Source organism: Spermophilus citellus (assembly GCF_964194105.1).
Source record: "Spermophilus citellus genome assembly, chromosome: 2".
In the NCBI taxonomy this organism is placed as follows: domain Eukaryota; kingdom Metazoa; phylum Chordata; class Mammalia; order Rodentia; family Sciuridae; genus Spermophilus; species Spermophilus citellus.
The window spans coordinates 186,093,203-186,119,264 of NC_138183.1; positions in this window are offsets into that span (position 1 = coordinate 186,093,203).

The following is a 26,062-nucleotide window of genomic DNA, read 5'->3' on the forward strand; positions in this document are numbered from 1 at the left end:
TTAGTTCCATTCTTTTAATAGCCATGATGATAATTAGTGAATATTTCCAAAGACAAAAATAGTCATTTCAGTATGAGAGATTTAGTGTCAAAACATTTCAGATCAGGAAGTTAGATTTCAGCCTACATATGACAGTTCACCAACAGCTTACAACACTGTTCACCCATGCAACACAGTTATGATTTAGAGATTTAGATAGATGTTTTAATTATTATTAAAACATAATTTTGAAAGATGATCATATTTTTCTATCATTTATTTATTATTGATTTAATATTATTTCATGTATTCCTGTTCCAAAGCCGTTGAAAACAATAGCAGAATGCTGTGGTGAGCTCTATTGGGAGAGAAGTAAGAAACAGAGATTCAGCTTTCTTTCCCAAACATTTTTCTGCAGTGCAATATGACTCAGAAGAAACACACAGGTTAGATACTCTCTGAATAGGAATGGCAAATTTAGAGCTGGCAGAAGGAGTCTCTTTTCTCAGGCATAATAAGTCTGAGCCACAGTGTGCTCAAGAAAGCTGATTAATTTACATTAGAAGAACTCCTATTCAGAGCAATAAAGGACAGTACTCTATCTATCAATTGAAAAGACTAGCTAAATTTGAGAGTCATCTACCATTATACCTACACAAACATCTTGACTTAAAAAATGTAGATGAGGGCTGGGGATGTGGCTCAAGCAGTAGCGCCTGGCCTAGCATGCGTGCGGCCTGGGTTCTATCCTCAGCACCACATACAAATAAAGATGTGTGTCTGCCGAAAACTAAAAAATAAATATTAACATTCTCTCTCTCTCTCTCTCTCTCTCTCTCTCTCAAAAAAAAAAAAAAAGTAAATGAACCTTTGTTTCCTTCTTTCTAAGAGGCCTACAAATTCATTGAACATGGATGGATGGCATAATCACAGCTTGGTCTATTTTCCTTCATTAGATTTTATCTAAAATTTAATGTAATTTTTTAGAGTTACAGTGGAATAAAAAATGAATGTAAATACAGAAACTTTCCAGATTTTTAAATAATCATTCTCATAACATTCCATATTTTTTGTTATTGAATAGTTTTTTATTTTCTCGAAATCACCCATTTTCATGGAAATGATATTTCTATTGCTACATCTATGCTTTTTGTATGACTTACTAACTGTGAACACAATGGCAGGAGTGGGTCTGAGAACAAGCACATCTCACTCTCTCTTGAAACTGCTCCTCGGGTTTACCTGGTGAGAGAAGTTGAACATGACCTGAGGAGTATTCTATTAATTACACACACTCAGTGGGATTCAGGCATCTGTTAATATGCTATATGGAGAGAGTGGCAATTCTGATGAATTTGTTAAGAGGAGGTTGATTAAAACAACTTTGTATGGAAGCAATAATAAAGATAGTTGCACATATTGACTAAGAATGTTGTAATTCTAGACTGTCATTTTTCTTAGATTGCCTTTCTTTCCTAACTCTTTATATTTCATTCAGTGCCCCCCTATCATTCAGAAACCAAGTCAGAAACATATCTTTGACATATGTATTTTCTGATTTTTGATATTGGACATGAAGATCTATCAATCATAATTGATAGCCTATCCATTTCTCTCTCAATTAGTTTCTGACCAGTGTTCTTTCTACAATATGACACATACACATACACAAAATTATGTACAATACATAGGTCAAGTGTGATTGCTTGATACTGAAAGGAAAGCTAGGAATCAGGGACAGGTGAGCGAGAAATGAAAGAAGGAGACCAGGCAGAGATACACACAAGAGTTTATTTGTCAGAGCTGACAAATAAAGACCATCTCTCCATAGATGGAGAAAGTCAATACAAGATTGTGTTCTGAGAGTTTTATGGGGCAGGCTCAGGGATTAGAGCCAGTTGGGTCCAAATGTGTGTGGTTAAGGGTGGGGTTGGTATGAGGGTGTGTGGGAAAGAATGTGTGCAGTGAAGAGTTGGGTTGGTATGAGGGAGTGGTGAGCCTTTCTCAAAAAGGACCTTGGGAGGAAAAGTAAAACATATCTTAAAATTGCAGCTGTCACTTAAGATGGCCATCCAGATACTAAGCCAGGACCTTACAGATATTGATAAGATAACAGAATAAGTCATGTCAGAAGCAGAGTAAGAAAAAAGGAAAGCATTCAAAACATCTTGGAATTCAAGATTAATTAGACATTAAAGAAAATTCACACAACACCCCCACCCCACCACACACACAATCCTTGGTAACATGTTACATATGTTTTTTCTCTATAGTGCATGAAAACAACTGCATAAATGTAGATTCTATTTCCACTAGTGTTTGTACTACCAATATTAAGTAGCCACTAGTCTGACATTTAAGAAACAAAGCTAGTGGCCTTTCTTCAAGCCCTCTGATTGACACCTCAAACTTAGCACTGTCTCCACCATTATGTTATTTCATTATTTCTCCTGAAATGCTCTTGTTCTTAATAAGGTAATCAGGTAGTATAGCCTTCCCTGTGCAAAATACTCATGAAACAAAACAACAATAAAGGAATAGTCTTGGACTATTTTGGTCACAGTGACAAAAAAAGTTGACTAAAATGATAATTTAAAATTTTTTTTCTGCATTCCCTCCCCTTTCCTCCACTCTCCCTCTTGATCTTCTTTTACTCTACTGATCTTCCCTATGTCTTTATTATAGCACCGACTAAGTTTCTGAATCCATGGCCCAAAATAAAGCTTATTCCTCAATTGTTCTTTTCAGGTATTTTGGTCACAGCAATGAAAAAGTTGACTAAATCAGGAGAGGCAGTGATAAAAAATTCTGCAACCCCAAATAAAGGGTTACTTAGAGAAGAGATAAGGGCTCCTTCTGAAAAATATTTAAAACAGAGCAACGAAAAATTTAAAGTATAATCTTAGGTGAGTAAAGGAAGAAGTTCAGCAGCAAAGAAAGTTTGTACTGTTGTTCTCTATTATAGTTGCAGTTGGGGTATAAAATAACATGCAGTCATCAAAACTCAGATCTATATAATGAAAATTAGTGAATTTTACTGAATACCCATTTTGGTAAAACATGTTGGTTAAAATTTACTAAATAAGTAAATGAAGTAGAACAACGGATCAGAAGTAAATTTTTCACAGCTACAACAAATCAAAATACAAATCAGAACAACACTGACGTGCCAAAAGACTTATCAAAAGATGAGATCAAAAGGACTGATCTTGATTTAAATAATGAGCATAGAGCAAACTGCTTCTAGTAATGCTTTGACAATTTGCTTTAATAAAAAAAAAGAAGACATTTTAGAAGAGTACATATAAAAACAACAACAACAACAACAACACACACACACATACTTCAAAATATAGCAGCAACTAGATGGGTTGGTGGTGCAAGCTGTAATCCCAGTAGATCTGGAGCTGAGACAGGAGGATGGTGAGTTCAAAGCCAGCCTCAGCAATGGTGAGCCAGCTAAGTAACCCAGTGAGACCCTTTCTCTAAATAAAATACAAAAAATAGGGTTGAGGATGTGACTCAGAGGTTGAATGCCCCTGAGTTCAGTCCCCAGTACTGAAAAAGTAAAATAAAATAGCACAGCAACTTGTCATAATATTAGACATAAAAAAGAGCAATTACTGGTAAGTTTTGGAGGAAAATTTTGTTTCTCAAAACTTCTATATAAAACTATTTTTTTCATAAATCAAAAAAGTACTTTCAAAAAAAATTTTAAAAAAAAGTACTTTCAAGTAGAAAAGTGTCAGAACATTTACAATTAAAATGTAATTCCTAAAAAACACATTGGATACGTATTTAAGCCTAATAAAATATCAACTAAAATTAAAGCAAACAAAGAAGCTATCTTTGTATGAAAGAATATCAGATAATGAACTAGAGATAAAGCACAGAGGTCAACATGGTAAATAATTATGGTATATTTGAAAATGCTAATAAGTAGCATAAAAAAGGTTATCTTTAAATAGGAATTGATTTTTCAAAGAAAACATGTTGGACTTAGAACAATAAAATAAAATATTATTGTTTTTCTTGGTTTTCATTTTAAAAGTGTGGGTCAAATATCATTTTCAAAAGTACAAAAACCCACAGGCAGAATTAAAAAGGATGGCTACTTTTCACATTTTTTGGAAGATAAAAAGCAAACATATTCTCTATAGTAAATGACAGGAAGCAAAGGCAACAAAAAAGAAATATAAAAAAACGAGAACATAAAACACACTGGCAGATTTAAAGTGACAAATGTTAACAATGAAAATAGAAAAGGGATCACTTAAAGTATTCTGTGATTCAGAAGCAAACATTCTCAGGAAGAATTATAAAACTCCTAAAAAGTGTCATAGAAACATTTGACGTAAAAGCATTAAGTGTAAGTTTATCATGCATAGACACACAGAAAGAAATTGAACACGGAAATGTTAATAGTGAACAAGGAAGAATTTAAGGCAAAGAGCATTAGCCAAGATGAATAAGATCATTTTGCAATTTTAAAGTTGGCACTCAAAGGTGTAAACCACACAGTGTTAAATCTTTTGGGGTTCTATAATGCAATGTGTAAAATAAATGTTAAGAAATAGAATAATAAATTAATAACATATTAAAAAGTTAAACATATACAAAACGTACTTGTAATTTTGTATCATACTATATAGTTAAATTAACATGTATCGATCATAACTTCTATAGGAATTGTGATTATTATAAATATTCATGATATGTACCCCTGTTTGGTTAAAAAGATCCACTAATTCTAAATGTAAGAATTATACTACTCATTTGTTACTATTAATTATTTTTAACTTTTATTTAAGTTATTTATAACTATTTTAATAAAGTATCTTAATGATAAAATTTTTAAAAATCCAAAATAGTCATAAAAATTAATTAAATATATTTTATCTATAGTTTAATAAGTAAAAGATTTTTTTTATTTTTAATGAGAAACAGTATTAAGAAATAATGCTTAAAAAGATATAATGTAACAATAAGAATTCAAAGGAAGAATAAATAATGTGATTCAGATAGAGACGAAACAAAATAAAAATTATAAAAAGGAAATAATAAAATGATGTGGATGTAATAAATATCTTAAAGTTGATTTAAGAAATCAATAAACCAAAACCAGATTCAGGGCCGTGGTTCCCTTCCATTCCAATTTCAAGTCATTTGACTGTTCACAGAGGGTCTCCTGGCAGTCTCCCGTAATTGTGCATGTGTGAAGTTCATATGAGGATTTTATGTGGGGAGTAGTCTTGGTAAGAATAAATGGTGCAGGGGTTTAAATCCTGAGAGCTAAGGGAGTGATAAGGATATAGAAAATCAGCATTATAGCAGCAAGTCATTGATAAACTGATTTTAAAAATCTACTAACTACCAAAAGATTAAAGTTCATCATCAGATATGTATGACTTTACCAGGTAGTCCTTAATCCCCTCAAAAATTATTTTAAAAATCAGAGAAGAAATAAAGAAAGAGGAAGGAAGAATGGATGGAGCTGAATGAAGAGTGAAGTCCTGTTGCCCTTGGGTGAAAGAGAGCTCAGAGATTGGAGAGTCAAGGTCAGGGCACTGCAGTAGGACTCTGGTAACTTTGCCACTGCCACCATCATCTCATGGCCATTGACACAACACCACCTGCAGAGCCCCAGAGAGCTTAGTCTAGATGAACTCTTCACAGGTTGCCTTACCAGCAAGAAGTCAGTAAAGAAAAATTAACCCCATCTAAAGGTGTCCAGTATGCAAGGGCAGAGCAATAATAGAGAAATCAGAATATATGCTCAATACATTTGAAATACTGGGATAAACACATATAATTTAGATAAAATATAAAAATAATTTTTAAAAAGTAAAAATAAAGTATTCTTTATAGACATACACATCTCCAGCCTTGTGAAAGAGAAGACAAAGCCAAAAATGATTTATTTGCTTTTCTTTTTAATTATGTTTATTGTTTATTTCATTTTGATTTTTATTTATTTTTTCCTGAGGAAGCTGTTGCCTTATTTAGGAGTCTAGGAGACACACTCAGCAGGGGCCAGATCCGTTCCCCCCACAAAAATTATTTCTAATTGTGCCAGTTAGAAATACCTTCAGCTGAAATAGCAGAAAATTTCACAGAAAATTTCACATTGGCTTAACAAGAAAAAGCTCATTTTTTTCTTATACAATGAAATGTCATGAATTAAGTTGAGAAGACCAATATATTGGTTACAGGATGATATAAATGCCTCAGCTTCCTCCCCTTTATCTGATCCATGCTCTTTAGTTTAGATCATGTCCTCGGGCTCCTAATGTGGTTTCTGCATCATTAAACATCCCATTTATTGTCAACTAGGAACACAACTGCAAGGGCAAAGAGTCAAATGAACATGGCAGGTGAATTTATTCTTCTGAAAAATATTCTTGAACACTCCCTACATCCAAGCTCTACTTGTCATTCACTGGGCAGAGCTGAGTTCCTGGACTATCACTGAATGCAGGAAAGTCTAGGAAGGTGAATATTTTAGATGACATCATTGCCAAACTATGAGTTCTGTAAGATAGAAGAGATTATATATTAGGCAGTTAGAAGTTTTTGTCACACTAATTGGAAAATTCAGAAGGTGAGTTAAAAAAGAGAATGATCACAATTACAAAATAATAAAGTGGCTGGGAAAATAAAATCAAGGCCATACATACAGCAAATATGCATAGAAATAGAATCCTGAGGCCAAGCAGAGAAGATCAGAGACGACACTGAGGAAACAATCTGTGAATCAGATTAATGCGTGCCAGAAAGATAATAATCTCATAGGAAAAGAATATTTCTATAAGTTGAAGAAATATGCCATTTTAAGATATAGAGTTCATCTTATATTTCTCAGCAGAACAGAGGGATACAGATATTCATTTAGCATTTCTGGGAAATATTTCTGAACTCAGGCAAAGAAATCAAATTATCAACAAAGGGGAAAAACATATGAGTATTGTTCAGTTAAATGAGAAACCCTTTATAAAAAAAGGAGAAAATAAAAGAACTACTTCAAATTATATGAAGATATCTTTATCATGTCTGTATCCATTTGGGAAGAAATGTTCTTGAAAGAAAATGTCAAGTTCCAAGAATCTTTATTATAAAGAAAGTAATAAGAACATTTTAAATTAAGAAGGCATTAGAAAATAAAACTAGAAAAAGAACCATAGAAATGAAGTATAAAACACTAAAAAGTGAAAGAAAATAGGAACAAAAGCAGAAGTTACTGAGGTAAGTATAACTAATTGTATATGCAGATAGAATTTCTACTCCAAAAATTATCATACAAAATAATTAAAAAGCACAGTTGAGATGATTAGTGAGAAAGCTTCTAAATACTTAGAAAGATGTATTTAACAATAAATAAATAGAACAAATATGAATAAAATGATAACATCGAAGTACATAAAACAAGGTTTGAACAAATGGTAAGTTGTATTACATGGTAAATTGAATATACAATATTACAAACTTTTAATAAAGCAATCTTATAACACTTATTCAAAAATATAAATATATAGTGTATAAATAAACATATAAATATCATTTGATCCAGAGACCTCACTCCTATCTGCAAATGCGGAGTAGATCAAATATCGATAAATCAATGTTTATTTCAGGTTTATTTGTAGAGGAAAAAAATAACAAAGTAAAAAAGCATAACAATAGGAGATTGATAAAATTATGGTACATGATAAAATATTATGTAGCCACTAAAATGATTTGAGCTATGCTGTGTGACTTTATAGATGTGTGACTTGGCATTATTCTGATATATAGAAAAAGTAGATAGTTGTTATGGATTTCCTTAGTGAGATGCCATGCAAACTATGTAATTCAAATAGGAAAGAGGAAAAAGCAAGAACAAGTACAGCAGACTGGTGTGATTATAGTTCACAATATTCTATATTAGTAGTAGTTCATTCTATACTATTTTTAGTCTTACACAGATTTTGCATAGGTATATACATTTTATATAGATGTATTATATATATATGTATATTAGTCATATATACATTTTAGTTGCATGTGTGTGTGGTGTAATATTTTGCAGTGCTGAGGATCCAGTATAGATTTTGTGCATGCTAGTAACTATTATATGTTTTATGAGTAACTGAAAGAAAGGAGCTCAAAGATCCTGAATACAAATAAATTATAAAGAGATGGAGACATTAATTATCCAGATTTGATCAGTATACTTTGTATATATAGATACTGAAATATCTCACTGTGCTTTGTAATACATATAACTATCGTGCTAATCAAAAACTTTTTTAAAAAAAGTGTAAGCAGATTGAAATGCTAATGACCTGATTTAAACATTGCATATCATATACATGCATCAAGCTATCACACTGTAACCATAATATGTATAATAATAACTAATTGAAAGGAATTAAAAATATATGTATATTACATTTTGCACTTGTGTCAATTATGTATATCTGCTAGTAAGAGTTTAGATGCATTAAATGTTATATCTGCTAGTAAATGTTTAGATACATTAAATGATTTATTTCACAAAAATATTACACTTTTAAAGGGCAAAAGTAAAAGAAATATGAAAAGCATACCATACAATGCATAAGAAGATATTTTGGGGAGGTTGGTTTCAGAATTAAAACTCGGGGCAGTTTACCACTGAGCTACATCCCAGTTCTTTATGTTTATTATTATTATTATTTTTCTTTGTGAAAGGGTCTCACTAAGTTGTCCACACTGCCCTTGAACTTGTGATCCTCCTCCTTCTTCAGCCTCTAGAGTTGCTGATATTACAGGGGTGCCACAACTCCTGGCAGAAGAAATATTTTTTAAAGAAAACTGTATACAATTCCGTATTAAGAACTTTTAAAAAATCCAAATTAAATGAATTATTTCCTTGGGAAAATTTTTGATTAGAAGAAACAGTAGAAATGACGCATCAAAATTTCCTTGCCAGCGTACCCCATGTTGCTTAGAGGACATTCGCTGTGACATTGCATGTATGCTTTAGTAAGGTGACCTTGCTCAAGGACCAGGGTGGATCCGGGTTTAGAGCTGATCAGGTTTTAGGGAGTATCCTTGGGTTTAGGGAAGTTCCAGGTTTAAGGTGTACCCTGGGAGGGGGGAATAGGGCGTATCCTGCTGCCTCAGGCACGCCCGATCCTTGAGTTCCCATTGAGTTCTCCTGGAATTGAGGAAGTATTTTGGGGACGTGAATTGTGCGGCGGAACTGGGATTTCCCCAGAACGTGTGTGTAGAGGCCGGTGTGAGTTCGGGAATAAAGAATTGCTGTTTGAATCTACAAAGCTGTGGTGGCTCGTGATTCTGTGCCCAGCCAAGACTGCGGCAAACACTTAATTTGATAGGGAAATTATCTTTATATAGCAATATAGTAACATGCAGCTTATGTGACATACAGATAAAGCCTTTACTCTATCACCAAGCAGTCATGTTAAGATTCATTCATCTCTTGAGGAGAAGACATTATACAAACTGTTGCACAATTTCATTTTCAGAAATAGAATAATTGATATGAAAACCCAATATAGCACAAACCATGTTCAAATAAAAATTTATCATTTTAGCTCTATATTGAAAGATTAATAGAGAACCCAAACAATGCCAGAAAAGAATGAATGGGAAATATAAGGTAATCTACTAACATAATGGCTCATACAAATACATTAAAAGCTAGTTAGGGATGCCACTGTATTACTATTTTTATTCTCAGTAGCAGACATTCTTTTGTGGACAATGTTGCTTTCAAAAGCAGCGGTGCTGAAAGGTGAATCCTCTGGCACTTGGTAGGACATTGAGTCCAAGGATTCTAAAGAACCAACCATCTTTAATCATACAGGAAACTTTATTTTTATATTCCTTATGGAATGTTAGGAAGAGAATGAGAAATAGTGAGAAAGGAACATGAGGGAAGAAAAACTTTAAAGGATATAATTCATCTACAGGCTGTTTCTTTTTCCTTTGACTTTACTTAAGTTCCCTTTAATTACTAAGGGAAATAAAATTTTTACGGAAATATGCAAATGTGACAAAATTTGCATCTGGTTATCACAGATATAAATTAACTCACTATGGGGCAAAAATGAAACAAGAAGGGAGATAGAAATATAAAAAAATAAACATTTAAAAGAATGAATTTTGTTATTGGTCAGATGTAATCTGACATCTCCTAAAGTCAAGAGACCCTAGCTCATATCTGCATGACACGTGGAAAAGTATTTTATAATTCCTACAGAAATTAATAAGGCCTTCCATTGAATTCAATAAATGTGTAGACATCGTTTTAGTCAGAAGATTTCAAAGAAATAGAATGTTACTTCTACTGCGCATGAAGAGGTTCTTTCCACCACAGAAGAAGATGCATAAGAATTCAGGGTTTTAGTGTCCAACACATCAGCATTATCTTCTCACAAATACCCATTCCAAAATTTGAGATCCCATTTCTCATCAAGTACTTCAGTAGTAGATATACTAATAGGCCAAGAGTGCAATTTGCTTTGTAACTTAACTTGTATGTCTCTATTGTTGGATCACTCCATGGACATGATTTATTATCCTGGTTTACTATTGGATATAGAGTTATTGCTGTTTTAAAATTTAATTGATTAGAAAACCAATTAGAGTGAACCCAGAACCAGTTAAGAAAATGTATTCTTGAAATTCTGTTCCTATAATCCCTCTTGGTACCAAATTATGCATTAGTCAGGGTTCTCTAAAGAAACAAAACCAAATGTGTTAAAGTTATGAAAAAACAGGAAAGGGTGAGAAACAGTCACAGATTAGAGGAGACTAAGGAGATATGACAACTAAAAGATATACGTTATCCCAGATTCTGATATGAAACAGAAATTTTGAAAGAGTTAGTGGAAAATAAGAAGCTCAAATAAAATCTGCAAGTTAGTAATATGAGTTTACCAATTTTAATATTTGCTTTGGTAAGTTTCCTTTGGTTATATAAGCTATTAATATTAAAAGAAACTAGATGAAAGGTACATAGGAATGCTGTATTACCTGTTAGCCAGTTTTTCATTGCTATGATAATGTTCCTGAGAAAAACAAAGAAGAACAGGTTTATTTTGGCTCACAGTTTCAGAGTTGTCAGCTGGTTCCATTGCATCTAGGCATATGCGAAGCAATACATCATGGTAGAAGGGCATGTCAGAGCAAAGCTGGTCACATCATGGTGGCCTGGAAGCAGGGAGAGATAGAAAAAGATTGGGGAAAAGTTAGAGTCCTGTGGGGCATGCCCCCAAGGTCCAATCCCTTCAAAGGGTCCCACCTACTGCAGTTCCATCACCTCTCCTAAAGTCATCAGGTGTGAACTCATCATGGATTAATCCACTGATGAGTTTAGAACCCTCGTGACACAATCACTTCTAAAGTGCCCCATCTGTGAACACTGCTGAATTGGGGACACCGATTCTAATACATGCCTTTGGGGGACAATCCAGATCCAAACCACTCTACTATCTTTCAAACTCTTCTGAAGCTCTAATAACTATTCTAAAATAAATATTAAAGACTATTTCAGCTTCTATAATTGCATGTGTTTTCAAATCATATGAAGATTAATTATTCTTAATTGTCCACTTTCGATTATGGCAAATTTATTTTTTTATTTTAGTTAATCTATTTTAAGTTGGTAGTAGTTAAAAAGTACTGATTCTGGTGATAGTCTATCTTGATCCTATTTTCCCTTTAGGACTTAGAATAATTTAGAGCTAGTCATTAAGCATCTCAATGTATTAAATTGTTTCAATTGTTAAACAGGGCTCCAAAATGTCTATCTCAAAGAAATATTATGAGGATAAAGTTTTGTGATAAATATATAAAAAATATTTATTTTTATTTTTAAGCTCCCTTAATTTCAAAATCCTTACTCTCCCCATCTCTGGGATAAGGCATATTTAATTAGTAATACTGAACAGACATATTTACTTGAATATGATGTATATCACAATGTTCTCAAATCAGTTACTCTCTTGTTTGCAAGAGATAGAGGAAAACAAATTGAAAAACTTAGAATATCTGATTTATTATTTTCCTCAACTCTTTGTTTGGAAAATTTTCAAACCTGTAGAAATGTAGAAAGAGAAGTTCAATCAACTTCATATAGTATTTGCCTTTACCTAGATTTAGCAGTTTATGTAATCCCACAATTTCCGGATTTGCTTTTTATCTCTTGCTCTTCCCCTTCCTCTTTCTTTTTTTTAATTTCTCTCTCTCTCTCTCTCTCTCTCTCTCTCTCTCTCTCTCTCTCTCTCTCTCATCCTCTCCCATTTTTTCCTTCTGAATAATTTGAATCTTCAGACTTCATAACGCTTCATCACTAAATACTTAAATACTTCAGTATGTGCCTTTTAACAACAAGGACATCCCCCTCTATTGCTTCAATTTCATGATCAAACCTATAAAATTAGCACTAGTTCTATAATGGTATCTAAAAGCAGTCCTTGTTAAAAATCTCCAAATTTTGTCAATTTTTTAAAATTATCTTTTGTAGTTTTTTTAAAACATGAATTCAGTCAATGTTTTTATTCTGTATACAGTTATTACGTCTCTAATTATAATGAATTTAATTATTTAAAATGGACAAGTTATCTTGAAAATGTTCCATATTCTGGATTTGTCTGATGTTTATCCTTGAATAGATTCAGGATAAATATTTTAGCAAGAATTCTATACAGGTTATTGTTTATGCTTTTTACTACATTATATAAAATTATGTTTAATGTATCTAAGTCTTTGATCACCATAACTCTCTATTGTAAAGAGAAAGTGGTATTATGCAACTTCAGAAAATAGTTTTTAAAAAGCCACTGTATTTTTCTCTTAGTTTGTTCTCTCCCTTCCTTCCTCCCTTCCTGCTTCTCTCCTTAATGAATTTTCCATTCAAAGGAAATCTAGATACCACATTCAGGATCCCTATGGAGAAAAGGTGGTTGACTCCCAGCATCTACATGGGGAGCCTAGAATACAGTCCTCCAGCCCAGTCAAACTTTCTAATTACTGTAGTTATTATGGCTTCCATCTTAATACACCCTCATGAGAGTTATTCGACAGTGGTATCAAAAAAAACGCTCCTGGATTCCTGAAATTCAGAATATATATGAAATAAGTTTTGTTAAGTTACCGTTTTTTTGTGGTATTTTGTTGGGTTAATACATAACTAATGTAGGAAGCCATTTCCAATGTCATAGGTTTTAACCTGGCTCCCAGGAGACATGTTGTTATTGCACAAAGCATGCAGGAGGAATGCATAGATGACTTGGTAATCCACACATGCATCTCTTCTGACTCTTTTATCTATCATAACTTCAACAATGGATAGCATGGATAGCAATCCAGCCCGGGATTCACAGGAAATTAAGGACTAAGTCTTAAGTGGCTTCCATCCTCCTCATAATTAGTCCCAGCATCTCAATTTTATGCATGATCCCTTTACTTCTGGATCCTAGCCACTTCTCCTACCTCTTTAAGTCTCTGATACGTATAGCTGACAGCTTAGATATGGGGATTTAGGAGTAAGTGATAATTGAAAAATATCATGGCTAGTTCATGAGACAAACTCTGTAATATGGATTAATATTTTCTAAAGTCAACCTTGGACACTATCACAGTTTACACCATACTATTCCAAGATTCTTCTATAACAGTTTGCCTTACACTTCATTTTTACACCCAATAAGGCACGCCATTCAGAGGTGGAGTCTGTGGCATTCTCGCAGCCCATTCTTTCCCAATTGTGTTTTAACTAAAATCTACTACCATCAAATGTAACTTTGTACAAGGAAATACATTTCATGTACCTGTTTCATTTTTTAAAATTTTTTTTCTCTTTTCTTTTCTTTTTTTTTTTCTTTTTGGTACCAGGGATTGAATTCAAGGGCACTCAACCACTGAGGCACATCCCCATCCCTATTTTGTATTTTATTTAAACACAGGGTCTCACTGAGTTGCTTAGAGCCTTGCTGTTGCTGAGGCTGGCTTTGAACTCATGGTCCTTCTGCCTCAGCCTTTGGAGCTGCTGGGATTACAGGGGAATGCCACCGTGCCTTGAAGTTTTTATAATAATAACAGAGAGTGTATCTTCCCATTAAAAATAAAGTCAGAATGACCACAGTCACGAGCTGGGGATGTGGCTCAAGCGGTAGCACGCTCGCTTCGCATGCGTGCGGCCCGGGTTCGATCCTCAGCACCACATACCAACAAAGATGTTGTGTCCGCCGAGAACTAAAAATAAATATTAAAAAAAAAAACTATCTCTCTCTCTCTCCTCTCTCTCACTCTCTCTTTTTTAAAAAAAAGAATGACCACATGTCACAACTTTTATCCTAAGGATTCCAACTTCATCTATAATATTTCATCAGTGGAAATTAATCTTCTATACATCATGTGATAGACTTTGTCTCACAGTTGTTTTATTGTACTGTGTGTTCTGGGAAATTTATCTATGAATGATTCAGATCTTAAGATTACATAAAGAAATTATTGGCTATTACTTTACATCTGGAAAAACATTTTTCTTATATTGTTATTATGTACAAATTTGAGAAATTGTTTTCAATTTCAGTTATTCTCTGATGGTTATATTTGTAATACCATAAAGATCTATAATTTACTATGTATAATCTTTAAAAGAAAAAGAAAGATAGTAAAATGCCATGTTCTTTATATGTCCCTTTTTATTCCAAGAACCTGGCCAATTTGCATAAAGATAAAGTAAAGAAGATGCAGTCTGCAGTGTTCAGACATCTATTACCTAGGAGACTTACTCTCACTCACCCACTAGAAACTAAGAGAGATGAATATATTACTTATAGAATCTGTTTTCTTGCAGGTACACTAAATTCCTTAGAATATTAGTCATACAATGGGAGAAAGCCAGCTAATGATGTCATTACTTTTATAGCCTAATCTTTAAAACATCCTTCCTTGTGTAATTGGTATGAAAAGAAGGACTGTAGAGTGAAGACCTCCTCACCCATCTTGCTTCCAATGGACAAAGTGCCATGACTGACTGAGGCATTACTTTCCGGAGAAGTACCTTAAAGGATAGAAGGGCTACTTGTGCAGCCTGTTGCCACTAGACCTTCCCTGTTAGCAATTTTCAATACACCTTATGTCACACGTGCCATCTCTGGGTATCTTCTTTCTTCTCTTGGCAACCTATCCTGCTGTTCTAGCAGAACTGGAATTTGGACAGTGCATACTAGCTTAGCTTATTCACAGAGAAGAGCAAACAGTATCTGGATTGATCCTATTTCTAAAATCTTCCGTGAAGTAAATGATTTGATCTCTCTAGTTTACAGGGAAGTAACTCCAATTTCAGAGATGTATGTCTTCACATATTATACAATATAATATGTAGAACCAGATTGAGGAATAGGAATTCTCACTCTGGCTTTTTTACTCCAGGCTGCCTCAGTGATTAAAGAGTTAATAACAGAGCTAAAATTGATGAGGATTCTAATAAAAATGTCACAATAAAGACATGATGCTACTCTAATTTTTAAAAGTTATAGTATATCATTTTTACAGAGATTTTTCTTAGAAATCTAGACAATGATTAATTGTCTCTTTTTTCTTGAAAATAAAGTGATACTGGATTTTGTGTTCATTCTCTCCTATCAGATCTCTATCCAAAGAGAAGATTTCTGAATATATTATTCAAAATATCAATTTTGGGGTATCTTATGCATTTCTTTATTCAATGTTAGAGCTCCAGCTGTGTTTGTAATCCTTAAATGAAAAGTCATGGAAATTATATGCATTTATCTGTGTGTGTATGTATTTACACATGTATATATATATGTGTGTGTGTGTGTGGGTGAAAATATATATATATGTGTGTATGTATGTGTATATATATATATATATATATATATATATATATATATATATATATATAAGTCTAGTGATTTTTCAAAATTATGTCTGGAAAGAGTGCCACTACAAGCTATAAACACTCTAGAGAAAAAAGAATCATTATAAAATATTTAAAATTATCCAGAAAAAGGATATTATATATCACTATTTATAGAGAAGCCTAAGGAATATCAAACTGTCATTTAGAAGTCAGTCTTTAATAAGTTGTAAACTTCAAAACAAATCATATTGACCTTATAAGAAATTTGTTCAAATAATTGTTTATACATTTGTTCTATGTTGTTAACATTGCTAAAAAATGAAAAATATTTGTAATGCAGCATGACAGGCAGAGAATTTGGTTGATCGAAATGACACAAAATTATCCAATTATGTTGGGCATAGTGACATATGCCTGTAATCCCAGCAACTCAGAAGCTTGAGGCAAGAGGATTGAGAGTTCAAAGCCAGTCTCAGCAATTTAGCGAGGCCCTCAGCAACTCATAGGTAAAATACAAAAACTAAGTAAAATACAAAAACACATGCTGGGGATGTGTCTCAGTGGTTAAGCAGCCCTGGGTTCAACCCCTGGTTAAAATATATATATATACAATTATATCATGTCCTATATAATCACTGATAGGTCTTATATTTTCTTTTCTTAATATTTAATAAAAAGTAACAGTAACTTTCCTGTTGTCAAGTTATTATAAAACTGAGCATATTTTTTTTTATTTTGAACTGAAAAGCAAAACTGTGTTGATAATAATTATCCACATTACAAAATATGTTTTGGATAATCATGGAATGTAATGAATATTAGGAAATGTGGGAAAGGATAATAGTTCATAATTTCAATTTTATGATTTCACATGTATAGAAATAAAATCAACTATTTCTTTTTCTTCTCTTTTCATGCCTTCAGCTAAATTTTCTCTTTGACATAAATAATCTATGATCAAATTCCAGTGGAGACTGTTGCAATCTCTTTGCTTACAACACTCTTGAATACAGAGCGTGGATATTGATTGTTTTAAAACCTAGACCTATTTATCTTAATACTAGTTTAGCTGCTTTATATAATGACAGTTTTCTAAAGTTTCTTTCGGGAATTTTTTTCTACTTAAGAAAAATATTATAAACCACTGTTTCAGGCAAAACCAAACTACTGAATGAGCCTTTTATAACTCAGGAGAGATAACTGAACTTGCATTATAAAATGTAATTTTGATGGTTGGGTGTGGATATATCAGATGAAACCCTAATTTCTCTGAGTATTGGACATCATTTTAAAAGTTTTAACAGTAATCGGTGGAAAGATAGTAAGATTTTGAATTAGGGCAAAAAGTCAAGGGTTAAAAAAGAATATGTAGTCATGAAAATTTTGAAATTTCAATATTTAAAAGAGACAAGAGTCAATACGCTCCCCTGTCTCCTTTAAGGCCTGAAAGTCTTGTTCGCCAGTCAACTGGTAAGTAAGTATTGTTTGTGGACACCAGTTAATTGGATATCTCTCTCTTCCTGTTATCTTCCTAAAGTTGGGTGAAAAGAACTGTCTGAGCACTACAAATCTCCATCATTGTGTGTGTGTGTGTGAGAGAGAGAGAGAGAGAGCGAGAGAGAGAGAGATTTTCTTTGTTTCTCTCTATGAACTCCTTGGTCATTTAGATCTGCTTGGATTTCATTGGGAATCTTAGCATTAGAAATCGATGCCTTCAAAATCGACTTCAAGACTAAGTTAAACAAAAGGGATAAAGAAGGACATTATATACTGTTAAAAGGAACAATTCACCAACAAGACATAACAATTATCAATATTTATGCACCAAATAATGGTGCTGTGACATTCATAAAACAAATTCTCCTCAAGTTCAAGAATCAAATAGACCACAACACAATAATTATGGGTGACTTCAACACACCTCTCTCACCATTGGACAGATCCTCCAAACAAAAGTTGAATAAAGAAACTATAGAACTCAATATCACAATTAATAACCTAGACTTAACTGACATATATAGAATATATCAACCATCATCAAATGGATATACTTTTTTCTCAGCAGCACATGGATCCTTCTCAAAAATAGACCATATATTATGCCATAGGGCAACCCTCAGTAAATATAAAGGGGTGGAGATAATACCATGCATTTTATCTGATCATAATGGAATGAAACTGGAAATCAATGATAAAAGAAGGAAGGAAAAATCCTACATCACATGGAAAATGAACAATATGTTACTGAATGATCAATGGGTTACAGAAGACATAAAGGAGGAAATCAAAAAATTCTTAGAGATAAATGAAAATACAGACACAACATATCGGAATCTATGGGACACAATGAAAGCCGTTTTAAGAGGAAAATTCATCGCCTGGTGGTCATTCCTCAAAAAAAGAAAAAAACAACAAATAAATGAGCTCACACTTCATCTCAAAGCCCTAGAAAAGGAAGAGCAAAACAACAGCAAATGTAGCAGAAGGCAAGAAATAATTAAAATCAGAGCAGAAATCAATGAAATTGAAACAAAAGAAACTATTGAAAAAATTAACAAAACTAAAAGTTGGTTCTTCGAAAAAATAAATAAGATCGACAGACCTTTAGCCATGCTAACGAAGAGAAGAAGAGAGAGAACTCAAATTACTAACGTACGGGATGAAAAAGGCAATATCACAACAGATGCTACAGAAATACAGAAGACAATTAGAAATTATTTTGAAAACCTATATTCCAATAAAATAGAAGATAGTGAAGACATCGATAAATTTCTTAAGTCATATGATTTGCCCAGACTGAGTCAGGAGGATACACACAATTTGAACAGACCAATATCAATGGATGAAATTGAAGAAGCCATCAAAAGACTACCAACCAAGAAAAGCCCAGGACCGGATGGGTATACAGCGGAGTTTTACAAAACCTTTAAAGAAGAATTAATACCAATACTTTTCAAGTTATTTCAGGAAATAGAAAAAGAGGGAGCTCTTCCAAATTCATTCTATGAGGCCAACATCACCCTGATTCCGAAACCAGACAAAGACACCTCAAAGAAAGAAAACTACAGACCAATATCTCTGATAAACCTAGATGCAAAAATCCTCAATAAAATTCTGGCGAATCAAATACAAAAACACATCAAAAAAATAGTGCACCATGATCAAGTAGGATTCATCCCTGGGATGCAAGGATGGTTCAACATACGGAAATCAATAAATGTTATTCACCACATCAATAGACTTAAAGATAAGAACCATATGATCATCTCGATAGACGCAGAGAAAGCATTCGACAAAGTACAGCATCCCTTTATGTTCAAAACATTAGAAAAACTAGGGATAACAGGAACTTACCTTGACATTGTAAAAGCTATCTATGCCAAGCCTCAGGCTAGCATCATTCTGAATGGACAAAAGTTGAAGGCATTCCCTCTAAAATCTGGAACAAGACAGGGATGCCCTCTATCACCACTTCTATTCAATATAGTTCTCTAAACACTGGCCAGAGCAATTAGACAGACGAAAGAAATTAAAGGCATAAAAATTGGAAAAGAAGAACTTAAATTATCACTCTTTGCAGATGACATGATTCTATACCTAGAAGACCCAAAAGGGTCTACAAAGAAACTACTAGAACTAATAAATGAATTCAGCAAAGTGGCAGGATATAAAATCAACACGCATAAATCAAAGGCATTTCTGTATATCAGCGACAAAACTTCTGAAACGGAAATGAGGAAAAACACTCCATTCACAATATCCTCAAAAAAAATAAAATAAAATACTTGGGAATTAACCTAACAAAAGAGGTGAAAGATTTATACAATGAAAACTACAGAACCCTAAAGAGAGAAGTAGAAGAAGATCTTAGAAGATGGAAAAATATACCCTGTTCATGGATAGGCAGAACTAACATTATCAAAATGGCGATATTACCAAAAGTTCTCTATAGGTTTAATGCAATGCCAATCAAAATCCCAATGGCATTTCTTGTAGAAATAGATAAAGCAATAATGAAATTCATATGGAAAAATAAAAGACCCAGAATAGCAAAAGCAATTCTAAGCAGGAAGTGTGAATCAGGCGGCATAGTGATACCAGATTTCAAACTATATTACAGAGCAATAGTGACAAAAACAGCATGGTACTGGTACCAAAACAGGCGGGTGGACCAATGGTACAGAATAGAGGACACAGAAACCAATCCACAAAGTTACAACTATCTTATATTTGATAAAGGTGCTAAAAGCATGCAATGGAGGAAGGATAGCATCTTCAACAAATGGTGTTGGGAAAACTGGAAATCCATATGCAACAAAATGAAACTGAATCCCTTTCTCTCGCCATGCACAAAAGTTAACTCAAAATGGATCAAGGAGCTTGATATCAAATCAGAGACTCTGCATCTGATAGAAGAAAAAGTTGGCTCCGATCTACATATTGTGGGGTCGGGCTCCAAATTCCTTAATAGGACACCCATAGCACAAGAGTTAATAACAAGAATCAACAAATGGGACTTACTTAAACTAAAAAGTTTTTTTCTCAGCAAGAGAAACAATAAGAGAGATAAATAGGGAGCCTACATCCTGGGAACAAATTTTTACTCCTCACACTTTAGATAGAGCCCTAATATCCAGAGTATACAAAGAACTCAAAAAATTAGACAATAAGATAACAAATAACCCAATCAACAAATGGGCCAAAGACCTGAACAGACACTTCTCAGAGGAAGATATACAATCAATCAACAAGTACATGAAAAAATGCTCACCATCTCTAGCAGTCAGAGAAATGCAAATCAAAACCACCCTAAGATACCATCTCACTCCAGTAAGATTGGCAGCCACTCTGAAGTCAAACAACAACAAGTGCTGGCGAGGATGTGGAGAAAAGGGTACACTTGTACATTGCTGGTGGGACTGCAAATTGGTGCGGCCAATTTTGAAAGCAGTTTGGAGATTCCTGGGAAAGCTGGGAATGGAACCACCATTTGACCCTGCTATTGCCCTTCTCGGACTATTCCCTGAAGATCTTAAAAGAGCATGCTACAGGGATATTGCCACATGGATGTTCATAGCAGCATAATTCACAATAGCTAGACTGTGGAACCAACCCAGATGCCCTTCAATAGATGAATAGATAAAAAAAAATGTGGCATCTATACACAATGGAGTACTATGCAGCAATAAAAAAATGACAAAATCATAGAATTTGCAGGGAAATGGATGGCACTAGAGCAGATTATGCTTAGTGAAGCTAGCCAATCCCTAAAAAACAAATACCAAATGTCTTCTTTGATATAATGAGAGCAAATATGAACAGAGCAGCGAGGAAGAGCAGGAAGAAAAGATTAACATTAAACAGAGACATGAGATGGGAGGGAAAGGGAGAGAAAAGGGAAATTGCATGGAAATGAAGGGAGACCCTCATTGCTATACAAAATCACATATAAGAGGTTGTGAGGGGAATGGGAAAATAAACAAGGAGAGAAATGAATTACAGAAGATGGGGTAGAGAGAGAAGATGGGAGGGGAGGGGAGGGGGGATAGTAGGGGATAGGAAAGGTAGCAGAATACAACAATTACTAATAGGGCATTATGTAAAATTGTGAATGTGTAACTGACGTGATTCTGCAATCTGCATTTGGGGTAAAATTGGGGGTTCAGAACCCACTTCAATCTAATGTATGAAATATGATATGTCAAGAGTTTTGTAATGTTGTGAGCAACCAATAAAAAAATAAAATAAAAGAAAAGAAATCGATGCCTTTCTTAAAATTCAGGATATTTTAAGGCTTTATCATTTAAATGTTTTTCTGTTATATTCTTTTTCTTCTTTCCTTTGGATATTTTAATTACATTTATTTGATCTAGTGATATAATTTCACATGTCTCTGAGACTCTGTTCATCATTTCTTTAGACCTTTCTGTCTTTGTGTTCCTCAGATTTACTAATTACTGGCAGTTTGTCTTTAAATGTACTGATTCTTTCAACTGTGTTCTATCTTATTTTTTTACCAATGCTTCTTTTTAGTTGTTACATCTTTCAGTTCTAGATTTCCTCTTGGTTTTCTTTAGAGTTTCCATTTCTATGATGAAATTCCAGATACACTCACTCTTTTTTAAAAAGTAATATATGTATTTATTAATTTTTAAAAGAATTTAAAAATCTTTTTTAAATTCTAATTTGTTATATATGACAGCAGAATGCATTACAATTCTTATTATACATATAGAGCACAATTTTTTATATCTCTGGTTGTACACAAAGTGTATTCACACCATTCATGTCTTCATACCTGTACTTAGGGTGATGATGTCCAATTCATTCCACGATCTTTTTACCCTGTGCCTCCTCCCTTCCCCTTCCACCCCTTTGCCTTATCTAGAGTTATCAATTCATCTACTGAAGGGCATCTAGGTTGGTTCCACAGTTTAGCTATTGTGAATTGTGCTGCTATAAACATAGATGTGGCTGTGTCCCTGTAGTGTGCTGTTTTTAAGTCCTTTGGGTATAGTTGGGTCAAATGGTGGTTCCATTTCAAGTTTCCCAAGGAATTTCCATACTGCTTTCCATGTTGGCTGTACCAATTTGCAGTCCCAACCAGCAATGTATGAGTGTACCTTTTTCCCACATCCTTGCCAATTTTTAATATTATTTGTGTTCTTAATAGCTGCCATTCTGAGTGGAGTGAGATGAAACCTTAGAGTAGTTTTGACTTGCATTTCTCTAATTGCTAAAGATGATGAACATTTTTTCATATATTTGTTGTTTGATTGTATATCATCGTCTGAGAAGTGTCTGTTTAGGTCCTTGGCCCATTTATTGATGGGTTATTTGATTTTTGGTATTTAGCTTTTTGAATTCTATATATAACCTAGATATTAGTGCTCTATCTGATGTGTGAGGGGTAAAAAAAATTTGCTCCCAGGATGTAGGATTTTTATTCACCTCACTGATTGTTTTGCTGAGAAGAAACTTTTAGTTTGAATTTATCCCATTTACTGATTCTTAATTCATAATTAAATAATGATACTCTCTCAGTTCATTCATATTGCATGTTAATATACCTTAGATTGTATAATTTTTAACAATAGAGATATATGTCTCACAGTTCTGGAGGCTGGGGAATAAAGAATCAAGGTGCCAACAAGTTCAGTGTCTGATTCTGTACTTCATAACTGACACCTTGTCCCTGCATCTTCATGTGGTAGACATGGCTAATATGTTCACTTATGCCTCTTTATAAAGGCATTAATCCCATTTATGAGGAATCCTTCCTCATGACCTAATACTTATTAGTCCAGTAAAATACTATTTTAGATTAAAGTCAGAATTTGAAAAATTATTGTGTTTTCATTTACTTGCATATCTATTTAAAGGTTAGTTTCAGGGGCTGGGGTTGTGGCTCAGTAGTAAAATGCTTGCCTGGCATGTGTGAAACTTTGGGTTTAATCTTCAGCACCACATATAAATAAATAAATTACATTAAAAGATCCATTGACAACTAAAAATATATATATTTTTTAAGAAAGTCAGTTGTTCTCCATAGATATATCTTCAGATTTCACCATCTCTCTTCTTTGTTTTAGGATGTTTTCCTTTTGATGGTCATATCTCAGGATATTTTGCTTGTGTGATGAAAAAATCCAAGTAGTACCATTCAATCAATTTTGTACACATTTCAATTTTATAATTATATAGATGAGATGTTTAGCTTACTGTAATATTGGTTGGAATCAACCAGATATTATAATCGTAAGGACAATGTTATCATTTTCATGTGAGGTGCCTCCAAAAGCTTACCTGTGAGACACTGTGAGAGGGATGTGAGGGGAAATGATTGGGTTGTGAGAACATTAACCTAATCAGTGAATTAATACCCTGATGGAAGGTGTGGCTGGAGAAGGTGGGACATTGTGGGTGTGCCTTTGGGTATATATTTGTATTTGGCAAGTGGAGAGCTAGCGCTCTCTCTCTCTCTCTCTCTCTCTCTCTCTCTCTCTCTCTGTTTTCTGATAATCATGTGAGCTTCATCCCTTCTCCATACTCTTCCACCCTGATGTTCAGCCCCACCTAGAGTCCCAAGGAATAAAGCCAGCCTCTTGAGGACTGAGACCTCTGAAACTGTGAGCCCCAAAATAAACTTCTCCTCCTCTACAATTGTTCTGGTCATTTTTTTTTTAGTCACCACAGCAAAAAAGCTGACTAAACAAACAACGAATAAATGCAGACCCACTTTGTCAATTGCTGCTAGAAATGTCCTGTTTTTTAGATCTAAATATATTTAAACCTAAATCATCAGCTCCATCAGGACCAATCAGTACCCTAAAATGTTCATTTTGTAAAAGTTTTTAAGATTGTAGATACACAAACATTTCCCATATTTTCTTTAATGTGTGAGTCTCATATATGTATCTTTGCATTATATTTGAGACAACCGGAGACTGCTACTGATAAGGTATTAATAGATGACTGATAGATACTATATTTTCAATGATATTCATGTATATATGTGTATATGTGTGTATATATATTTAATATACATGTATATATTTATATTTTATATATTCCTCATTATATATATATAATTATATATATATATATATAATTATTCCTCATTATACATATGCATGCATATATAAAATGAGGAATCCATTTGCTTCCTAATTAGTAGTAATTCCTCATTTTAACTTCTTTTCTTATTTATGAGTAATTCTTTGACTGTGATTACCTCTCTTTCTTTTTCTTTTTCTTTTTATACAAGAGTCTTTATTGAAATTTCAAACTATATTCTGCATTTTTGAGATGTACTGGTATGTACTAGTCTCCAGAATCTTAAGATAAACTAATAAATGGAATATATAGACATAAAGGAAATATTGCCATCGTATTTTTAGGTTGTGAATTGGATGCCGAGGCGTTCATTTTGATGGAAGTTGCTGGAATTTGGTTGGAAGACCAAAGCATCATTATGAATGCTTTTGCATGGGGTAGGGGGAGCCATTAATTTTTTCACTGTTTTGTAAGACATATGACGTCTGTAAGAAAAATAGACATTTTTATCTATACTGGACAGAATTAATCAGTTGTAAAGACCATTGGTCCAGTGCTGCCATACTCTCAAAATCTCTTTTGCACAGAGAACAGGTTATTATTAATGAGGTCAGTAATGGAACTAGAAATTTCACTTTATCAGAACACACTCTTTCAGCAATATCTTGAAGAAGACAATATTGAAAAAAGAAACAGTCATGTAGAAATAACATTCTCCCAAAAGAGTGTGAAACAGTGAATTTATAACCTTAGTTTCGAGCTTTATTTTTTTAAGTGAGAAAAAAGAAAGAGCAAAAGATACTTGTCAAAAATGATGAATTGAAGATCTTGAAAATAAAGTGGAAGAAACTTGTCAACATTCAAGCCAAACTTTAGAAATCTCTACACTCCTTTAGAGTATCCTGACAAAGAATCTATATATTGTTCCTGACTTCATGAGATGTGAAAATAGAGGGGTTCTTGCTTGCAGATTGCAAAAGTGATCTATATGTGACTTCATTGGGGAAAAGGTTTTTGGTGATACATTTTGAACATATGAATTTGCAGGATCAACATCCTGATTGCTAAAAGGTGCCATGGATGGCCTCCTGTTTCTCAGGTGATTGCACTCATTCTGCCTTGGTAATCCTTCCAACATTGAACTTGGAGATCCAGCTTCTAAATGCAAAGTTCAGTGAGGTCATTCACCACAGAAAAACTATCCAGGACCTTCGTGTATTCTAGGTACTGTATATTAAGACAATTTATTTTCTGAGCACAAGTCTAGAATTTATTTCCTCTTGATTGCATTTATATATTGACAACTATAGCTGTAGTCAAATATCTAAAGTCTCAGAACTTTAGTCTCTATATTTCCCATCAGAACTCATGATCTACAGTCCTTTTTGGGGTTGACATTTTTGCTTTTGTTGGCCTAATACTCAGTCCCTCAGTGGGACACACCCTTCATTCCCATTCAGTCTGTATAGTTGTTCTGTGATCCCACAAATGTTTTCATAGAATAAGGCATGTGACCAAGGCTGGTCTAATCAGAAGCTGGGAGGGGGAAATTCCTTGCATTTTGAATCACTACAATAGACATACTTGAATCTGAGGTCCCAGGGTCCATATTTCTAACCACATTTTAGAAACCATATTTAATAGGTG